The following is a 9,869-nucleotide window of genomic DNA, read 5'->3' as shown; positions in this document are numbered from 1 at the left end:
TTTGAAAGAATGCCAAGAAGATAGCAAAGGAAACAAAATCACAGCATCTACATAACCCTGAATGACACAGGTTCAAAACAGGGCGCTCCTGCCTCTCACAACTGCTGGACCACTTTGACATGGCCTTGGATTCCAAGCAAAATGCTGTTGTATTAGAGAGATTTCTCCTAAAGTTTTCAACAAATGTGACTATGATGCTACTGTGCACAAAAGGAAGTACTGTACTGTACTAGTAAGGAAGAAGATGGATCTTTAGTTTCTTACACTGCGTTGTTTCAGTTAAGTCAACAAAGTAAAATCTGCATCCACAATGAAAGCTTAGTCCCCAGGGTTGTGTTTGCTCCAGTAATTTTTCCTCGTATTGGACAACTGACAAGAACACAAACTATAATACTGCATCATTTGCAGACAACACTAGTTATCATGAAAGCAGACAACATAAATGACACAGCAAACCTCCAGATGTTAATAAGATCTTTCAATGGGCCACAGAAAGTAACATGATGTCCAAAAAGGACAAGCTGCAGCTCCAGCACTGTGAAAAAAATGTAAATATCTAAACAGAAACAACATATAAAAAGCAGTTAGTCAACAATATTGAAAGAAAAGTAATGTAAAAGATCTGGGAGTATTAATTTCAGAATGATAATACCAATACCAGACCAATGATAATACTTTTTAAAACTCTCGAGAATTAACTAACGGCCCCATTGAAAATTGGAAAAATTGCTGACCTGAATACGTGGAGAAAGGTATTCTTCTGTCCAAATCCACACTATAAACGTTATAAATTATTGGGAATTATTCAAATCTATAGAACTACGCATCTCTCTTCCCTAACCTAAAGAACTTAATAATTTGCACTTGGAAAATATTAGAGGGTCTGGTTCCAAATCTGCACATGGAAATAACTGTAGGAGGCATGGCAGGATGTGCAAGATTGCCCAATTGAAAAGCAGAGGTGCAAAAGGTACTCTGAGAGAGAATCTCTTTGAACATGAAAGGCTGATATTAAACATAAACTGTGCCTTCTTTTAATAATTACTTACTTTTCCGATTAGAAAATGATAGTTTTTACAATTGCACAACTTTTAACTTGTACTACAAATGTAATACAAGCAAATATCACTTTTTCAGCATCATTGATCCCAAGATGGTAAGATGACGGGTGAGAGTCATGTTAACTTTTACGTTTGGTTGGATCTGGAGAGCTGTGTGTGTGACTGTTTAGTGTAGGAATTTAAGTGTTTGTAAGTATTAAAAGAATACTTAGTTTAACGTTTATGAAATTTTACGATACTGTATTATATATATATATATATATATATATATATATATATATATATATATATATATAATATATATTAGTATATTTTGGTAGCAGTCTTTCCTGTAGACATATATTATTAAATATGACCGAAAAAGTAAGATTAATAATTCTAACACGAATTTTCTCAATCTTTCGTACATTACGCTTCACTGTTGGAGGTAAATCAAAAATCACTTCTCCAAAATTCATTTTTATTTCTAGTCTGACGCGACACGGGCGCGTTTCGTAAAACTTATTACATTTTCAAAGACTTCACAAATACTCAACTGATTAGAACTTACGTATCTCTGATTTTATATCTACATTTGAGTGAGGTGGGAGGGGTGATGTGGCATTAACACAAGAGGGGATATTAATAGGGTATTAAAAGTATCAACACAAGACAGAACAGAAACAATGGGTATTGAATAGAAGTGTTTGTAGAAAGCCTATTGGTCCATATTTCTTGATGCTTCTATATTGGAGCGGAGTCTTGAGGTGGGTAGAATATAGTTGTGCAATAATTGGCTGTTGATTGCTGGTGTTGACTTCTTGATGTGTAGTGCCTCGCAAACGTCAAGCCGCCTGCTATCGCTGTATCTATCGATGATTTCTGTGTTGTTTACTAGGATTTCTCTGGCGATGGTTTGGTTATGGGAAGAGATTATATGTTCCTTAATGGAGCCCTGTTGCTTATGCATCGTTAAACGCCTAGAAAGAGATGTTGTTGTCTTGCCTATATACTGGGTTTTTTGGAGCTTACAGTCCCCAAGTGGGCATTTGAAGGCATAGACGACGTTAGTCTCTTTTAAAGCGTTCTGTTTTGTGTCTGGAGAGTTTCTCATGAGTAGGCTGGCCGTTTTTCTGGTTTTATAGTAAATCGTCAGTTGTATCCTCTGATTTTTTTCTGTATAATATATATATATATATATATATATATATATATATATATATATATATATATATATATATATCTGTAACCATCAAATGCTTAATAAAGCACAAAAAATAAAAAAGGAAGGGGGTGGTAGGAGAAAAGCACACAGAAACTGTATTGGAGGGGATCTAAACATTCCCTCTAATGCGTTATGTGTGGTTTCCTCCGAGGCTATGGGTCCCCCTTCTTCCAGCTAGAGGTGGTACTCCCTTCCTATATATATATCTATATATATATATCTATATATATATATCTATATATATATATATATATATATATATATATATATATATATATATATATATATATATATAATATGCAGAATAACCACATGTGAAAAATAGAAAATGCTTAACGCGTTTTCGGCTAATTCGCCTTCATCAGAGCAAAGTAGAATTTTTTTTCTATTTTTCACATGTGGTTATTCTGCATACTTGGATCAGTGTTTTTGTGATCATTGTTGCATATATATATATATATATATAATATATATATGTCGTACCTAGTAGCCAGAACGCACTTCTCAGCCTACTATGCAAGGCCCGATTTGCCTAATAAGCCAAGTTTTCATGAATTAATGTTTTTTCGACTACCTAACCTACCTAACCTAACCTAACCTAACTTTTTCGGCTACCTAACCTAACCTAACCTATAAAGATAGGTTAGGTTAGGTTAGGTAGGGTTGGTTAGGTTCGGTCGTATATCTACGGTAATTTTAACTCCAATAAAAAAAAATTGACCTCATACATAATGAAATGGGTAGCTTTATCATTTCATGAGAAAAAAATTAGAGAAAATGTATTAATTCAGGAAAACTTGGCTAATTAGGCAAATCGGGCCTTGAATAGTAGGCCAAAAAGTGCGTTCTGGCTACTAGGTACGACATATATATATATATATATATATATATATATATATATATATATATATATATATATATATATATATATATGTCGTACCTAATAGCCAGAACGCACTTGTCAGCCTACTATGCAAGGCCCGATTTGCCTAATAAGCCAAGTTTTCCTGAATTAATATATTTTCTCTAATTTTTTTCTTATGAAATGATAAAGATACCCATTTCATTATGTATGAGGTCAATTTTTTTTTATTGGAGTTAAAATTAACGTAGATATATGACCAAACCTAACCAACCCTACCTAACCTAACCTAACCTATATTTATAGGTAAGTTAGGTTAGGTAGCCTAAAAAGCTAGGTAGGTTAGGTTAGGTAGGTTAGGTAGACGAAAAAACATTAATTCATGAAAACTTGGCTTATTAGGCAAATCGGGCCTCTAATAGTAGGCTGAGAAGTGCGTTCTGGCTATTAGGTACGACATTATATAATATATATATATATATATATAATATATAGTATATATATATATATATATATATATATATATAATATATACTATATGACAATGTCAGACCACGAAGGAAAATGAAACAGGAAATTTCCTTAAGTACTTTCGTATATTAAATACATCTTCAGAAGGTTTAATATACGAAAGTACTTAAGGAAATTTCCTGTTTCATTTTCCTTCGTGGTCTGACATTGTCACATTCTTAATCACGTGTTTATTTTCGTGATATACACACATATATATATATCTATATATATATATATATAATATATATATATATGTCGTACCTAGTAGCCAAAACGCACTTCTCAGTCTACTATGCAAGGCCAAATTTGCCTAATAAGCCAAGTTTTCATGAATTAATTGTTTTTCGACTACCTAACCTACCTAACCTAACCTAACTTAACTTTCTCGGCTACCTAACCTAACCTAACCTATAGAGATAGGTTAGTTAGGTTAGGTAGGGTTGGTTAGGTTCGGTCATATATCTACGTTAATTTTAACTCCAATAAAAAAAAATTGACCTCATACATAATGAAATGGGTAGCTTTATCATTTCATAAGAAAAAAAATAGAGAAAATATATTAATTCAGGAAAACTTGGCTTATTAGGCAAATCTGGCCTTGTATAGTAGGCCAAAAGTGCGTTCTGGCTACTAGGTACGACATATATATATATATATATATATATATATATATATATATATATATATATATATATATATTAGTGCCACTTAACAACATCGACTTTATCCAACCACGCCCATTTATATGTAGAATTTGGCATAGATAATGCAGCAAGTAAGTAATTTCATAGATCTTACCATTTCTAATCAATTCCACACTACCAATACAGAGTTCGCTAAAGAAAACAGACTGTTCACACTTGTGGCGATTAAAGTAGTTCACAAATATACATACGTTTACAGGGTACATATACTACAATTATTTTGCTACTATATAAATCGTCTATTGAAGAATATTTATAATTGATAGAACTGTTATTTAGCCTATAGGTGGTTTTATTTTATTTTTATAGTCTTAAAATGGCCTAATGCAAAAGCACACATTTAATGAGCCACAGAAAGCAAGGCAATAGCAATAGAAAAGAAGCAGCTGTGCTGTGAAAGGGCAGTGGCTACCATATCAGGCGAACTGATAACACAAACAGCTTAGTGATCCCATGAAGGAAACTCGTTTATCAGTAGTTCCTTGTATTAATCTGAATTAAATGACCAAAAAAAAGCTTGTCTGGATTACATTAAAGTAACTGGCTCTTAAAAAATTATTAGTTTTAATGTGGGTGACATCCGTAAAGTGAGGGTGTTCATACTGGTCGCTGCCTGGCTCTTCCCCACCACCAGATCTCTGCAGCACTCTCGTCTCATTTATATTCCTCTCGCATCTCGTCATTGGAGCTCCCTCTCTACACCATTTTTTTCTGCTTAATGTAATAAAGCTTATATATATATATATATATATATATATATATATATATATATATATATATATATATATATATATATGTCGTACCTAATAGCCAGAACGCACTTCTCAGCCTACTATTCAAGGCCCGATTTGCCTAATAAGCCAAGTTTTCATGAATTAATGTTTTTTCGTCTACCTAACCTACCTAACCTAACCTAACCTAGCTTTTTTTGGCTACCTAACCTAACCTTACCTATAAATATAGGTTAGGTTAGGTTAGGTAGGGTTGGTTAGGTTCGGTCATATATCTACGTTAATTTTAACTCCAATAAAAAAAAATTGACCTCATACATAGTGAAAAGGGTTGCTTTATCATTTCATAAGAAAAAAATTATAGTAAATATATTAATTCAGGAAAACTTGGCTTATTAGGCAAATCGGGCCTTGAATAGTAGGCTGAGAAGTGAGTTCTGGCTACTAGGTACGACATATATATATATATATATATATATATATATATATATATATATATATATATATGTCGTACCTAGTAGCCAGAACGCACTTCTATGCCTACTATGCAAGGCACGATTTGCCTAATAAGCCAAGTTTTCCTGAATTAATATATTTTCTCTCATTTTTTTCTTATGAAATGATAAATCTACCCATTTCATCATATATGAGGTCAATTTTTTTTTATTGGAGTTTAAATTAACGTAGATATATGACCAAACCTAACCAATCCTACCTAACCTAACCTATCTTTATAGGTTAGGTTATGTTAGGTTAGGTAGCCAAAAAAGTTAGGTTAGGTAGTCGAAAAGCAATTAATTCATGAAAATTTGGCTTATTAGGCAAATCGGGCCTTGCATAGTAGGCTGAGAAGTGCGTTCTGGCTACTAGGTACGACATTATATATATATATATATATATATATATATATATATATATATATATATATATATATATATATATATATATATATATATATATAATACATACACACATACATACATACATACACCTGCATGTAATTTGTCCTCGCTACATAGAAATTGCATTTGCTCTGATAGCAAACCTTGCACCATTGTTTACTGACCACCATAAATTTCTACCAAGCACCATCGCCCTGACATAAACAAGTTCACATAATGACAAGAACATTTCGTGAGACGCGTTAATGTGTACAGTATTTGCTGATGGGAAGGTTTTGAACAGGTCCAGAACATGCTCAGGGAGGCTGAGAACATTTTGGGAAACGACGAGTGCAGTCTGGAACTGCGTTAAAGCTGCGGTTAACTAGAAACATGATCCGGGGGGGGGGGGGGGAATAGGCTTAATTTAGTCTGAGACAGCTTTGTGCTTGATGACAGGCTAAGCGTTGGGTCGGAACATGTCGAAGTCAGCCGGTGCAAGCAAATAGAAATGCAGTTGAATGTAGGCCAGCGGTAGCCTAGTTGGGATAAATTAGGAGCAGACGGATGAAGGTTGGGTGCAAAGTTAAAATCAGGCTAGGGATATGTTGACTGCAAACGCTGCAGGCTGATGGCAGGTTGACGACAAGCTGATGCAGGTTGGGGGAGAGGGGACCATCAACGGCGTGTGTAGTGCAATTTAAACATACGTGAGGTCGGCCCCTTTGATCTCGGCGCGGCTTTCCTCTCTATGCCCATATATGGCTAACGAGTACATTACAGAATGAATATGCGATTACGAGGGGAGGCGGGACGATGCGCCGTGAGGGGTGAGGGGAACCTGCCTTGCTGGAGAGGGGAGAGTGGGTTTTGGATCTGGTGTGAGGGAGTCAGAGGAAGGGGAAGAGAGGGAGAAACAGGCTTGATATGAGGGGGGGGGGACATGCAGTCATGTGTTTTGAGAGAAATAATGATATTGTAGTCTTGTGCGAGAGGAAAGGTGGGTAAGTGGAGGACTTCTATGGAGATGGGGGAACGGCATATTGATTAACTTTGAAAAGAAAACATAAAAGACCAAATGAGATATTAAATAACTTTTGAAGACGTCCGGGGGAGGCGCTGAAGTGAACTGAGAAGCGAACACAGTACTACGGAGATCTCACTGAGCGAGAGACGATAGCAATACCGCTAAATATGGTTTCCTGATATCCCTCTGGGACAGAAAGATTGTTAGGCTTATCGAGGTTAGCCAGGCTAGGCCAACAACTGACCTTCCCTAGGATTCAACCCACAACAGTTTCCTGGTACTTACTGCTAGGTGAAGTGTCATCAGATGCAAGGAAAAGTTTCTTTCACCACATTACCTGTAATGAAGTGGCGAATTAATTATAAATCATCTTTTACATTCAACAAGGAAGCTCCAGAGAATAAGTTCAACGTAGGAAACCTACTGATATCTGCAGAGAAAGCAGTGTCATTGACATGTGAAGGGTAATCATATTCACCAGATATGACCTAATCCAGTAAATCACATTTTACCTCAAGAATGTCCTAATGTATTCATTAATGCAACCGGTGTCTTGGGTGGAGCCTCAAGAATTCCACACACAGCCCTCACCCGTCTCCACACCCTGGAAATTCTGTATATTGCAATAAATAAAAATACATATTTTAATTTCCATGAAACTAATTTATTGTTACGCGAGTCTTACATCTTAATTATTACAGCATACAATCTTGACACAGGTTCTCGAATTCCTATATAAGGGCTAGGCCCAAAAATATACATTTGTCTATCATAATTATATCGAAAACCCTGTTAATAGCTTTACAGTTATATTTAACCATCAACTTTCAACAAAAAGTTTGTTGTATTATGCTTCAGGGTTGCAAATATTGACACAACATTGAACCCGTTCGTTTGCTTGTTTGACTGTTCCCTGTTGCTCAGCACTCGAATTCCCGGCAAACAAGCCTAGTATATGTATAAGGAAACTGACAACTTTGTGAAATTAAAAATGTTTTATAGCAGTTTTTTTTTTGTATAACAGCGTGTTGTTTCTGATTGACTGGTCGACGAACACAGAATTCGTTGTCAATAACTAAAGGAAAAAAAAATAGTTCAGAAGCCATTGTTAAATTATTTTGTGTTTACGTGTTGATGACATAATGATAGGCTGCACTACTAATTATTTTTTATTAACATACTTAAAGGCACACATGGTCATTTACGCAGCTACATATTCCACATACACGGCCCAGAAGAGCGTTCACAGACTTGCAAGAGCGGACAACTTCAAAGACGCCTTAATAAATATTAACATACTGCAGTGTACTGATATTTTCTCTCATAAATTATGTTTTCAAATTCAAAGTAAAAATTAATTTGTTTTCAAATTCATGAGAGAAAATTCAGTATTTTCTCTCATATAGGTTATTATTATTATTATTATTATTTTATTTTATAATTTGGTAACTAGTTAAGCCTATTTTATGTTAGGTTAGGCGTTTAGATTCTGATGGCAGTTATTGACTGTAATTATTTGTATTTGTGTTGTGGGTTAAAGAGGTGAGATATAAACAGCCTAAGTCAGCGACGTTTGATAAATGTTCGAACGTTATCAGTTATGAGTCATATGTTAAGGGATTTTCATTCATAACGAGCACTTATCCTTATTTTGTTTATGAGGATAGGGGTGAGTTATAAGAAAGATTTCGCTTCTAGCTGGAAGTGTTTGAAGCCCAAGATTCACGGGTCTCGCTGGCGGGTTCGACTCCTACCAATGTGTAGTGTTTATGTTCTGTTCCCGCCAGACCAACCATGGCGGCGCCGCCAGGCAGGGTGAGCCTCGGCTGCTCACAATCGCTAGCGTGTTTTACTTCTTCATTGGTGCGTATAACAGCAATACAAGTGTAACGAAATGATAATTAAACAATGTAAGAAATTTACAAACGAAAACACTAGACCAGGATGGCGATATATAGCACTGGTACAGAACTCTGGCGCCGTCTTGAAGATATAGACATAAGTTTAACAACGTCAACAGTACTATACTCGTAGGCAAGTGGCTGTTAGAGCAGTGCAGTTGGGACAGCAAGGCACACTGGTCTGTTCTCTGGTGTCTTGAGTTAATCTAGGCCTCTAGGGTGATCACTGCGTCATCTAAACTAAGACGTTTCCCACAACTCCCCCTGAGGAAGAGCCCGTGCCTGGCCCATCTAGAAACTAATTCCCAACTCTAATTTTTGTACCGTAATTGAGAGGCAAATGGTTAACAACTACAAATGAATTGTGTAATATTGTGACTTAACCCGATAGGCTTTATCGTGTCACTGAGTGAGAAACGTCTGGCTGGTTACGTAATGACCACACATGTTTAATTACCTTAATGAAATGGAAAACTGCATCTTGCTGTCAGAACCGCATTGTTTAACGACTTGCTCACCATTCTGTAAGATGTACTGGAAGAGCGCTCTTTTCTGATAATTACTCCTTACCCCCTAATGTTCAATATAATCAGAAATTTTTCTTTCTAACTTCCTTAATTAGTTGCCCCCGATAACATATTTCATTAATCATATAATCCGAAGCCTTGAGACAACACTCTAGGATAAACCCGGACACAGTGGACCAGAGTGTATAAGTAGGGCTTGAGCTTGGTCTAGATCTTACGGGCTATTCATGCCCGTGCCATCTTTTGGGTGGCTAAATCTTCATCAATCAAACAATCGGTCTAGATCACGTCGTACACCAGGTGATCTGCATATAGAATTTAGAACTGACCCATGATACGCGTTAGGTATATATATGAAGCATATTGTCTAGTGCATTATGGGCTCACCATAGCCTCGTACATACATGGACATTTCGTTCTGAGTAGCTAAATCTAAAACAACAACAAGAATTCTAATG

This window comes from Procambarus clarkii, chromosome 92 (genome assembly GCF_040958095.1).
Source record: "Procambarus clarkii isolate CNS0578487 chromosome 92, FALCON_Pclarkii_2.0, whole genome shotgun sequence".
Lineage (NCBI taxonomy): Eukaryota > Metazoa > Arthropoda > Malacostraca > Decapoda > Cambaridae > Procambarus > Procambarus clarkii.
This window is presented reverse-complemented; position numbering follows the sequence as displayed.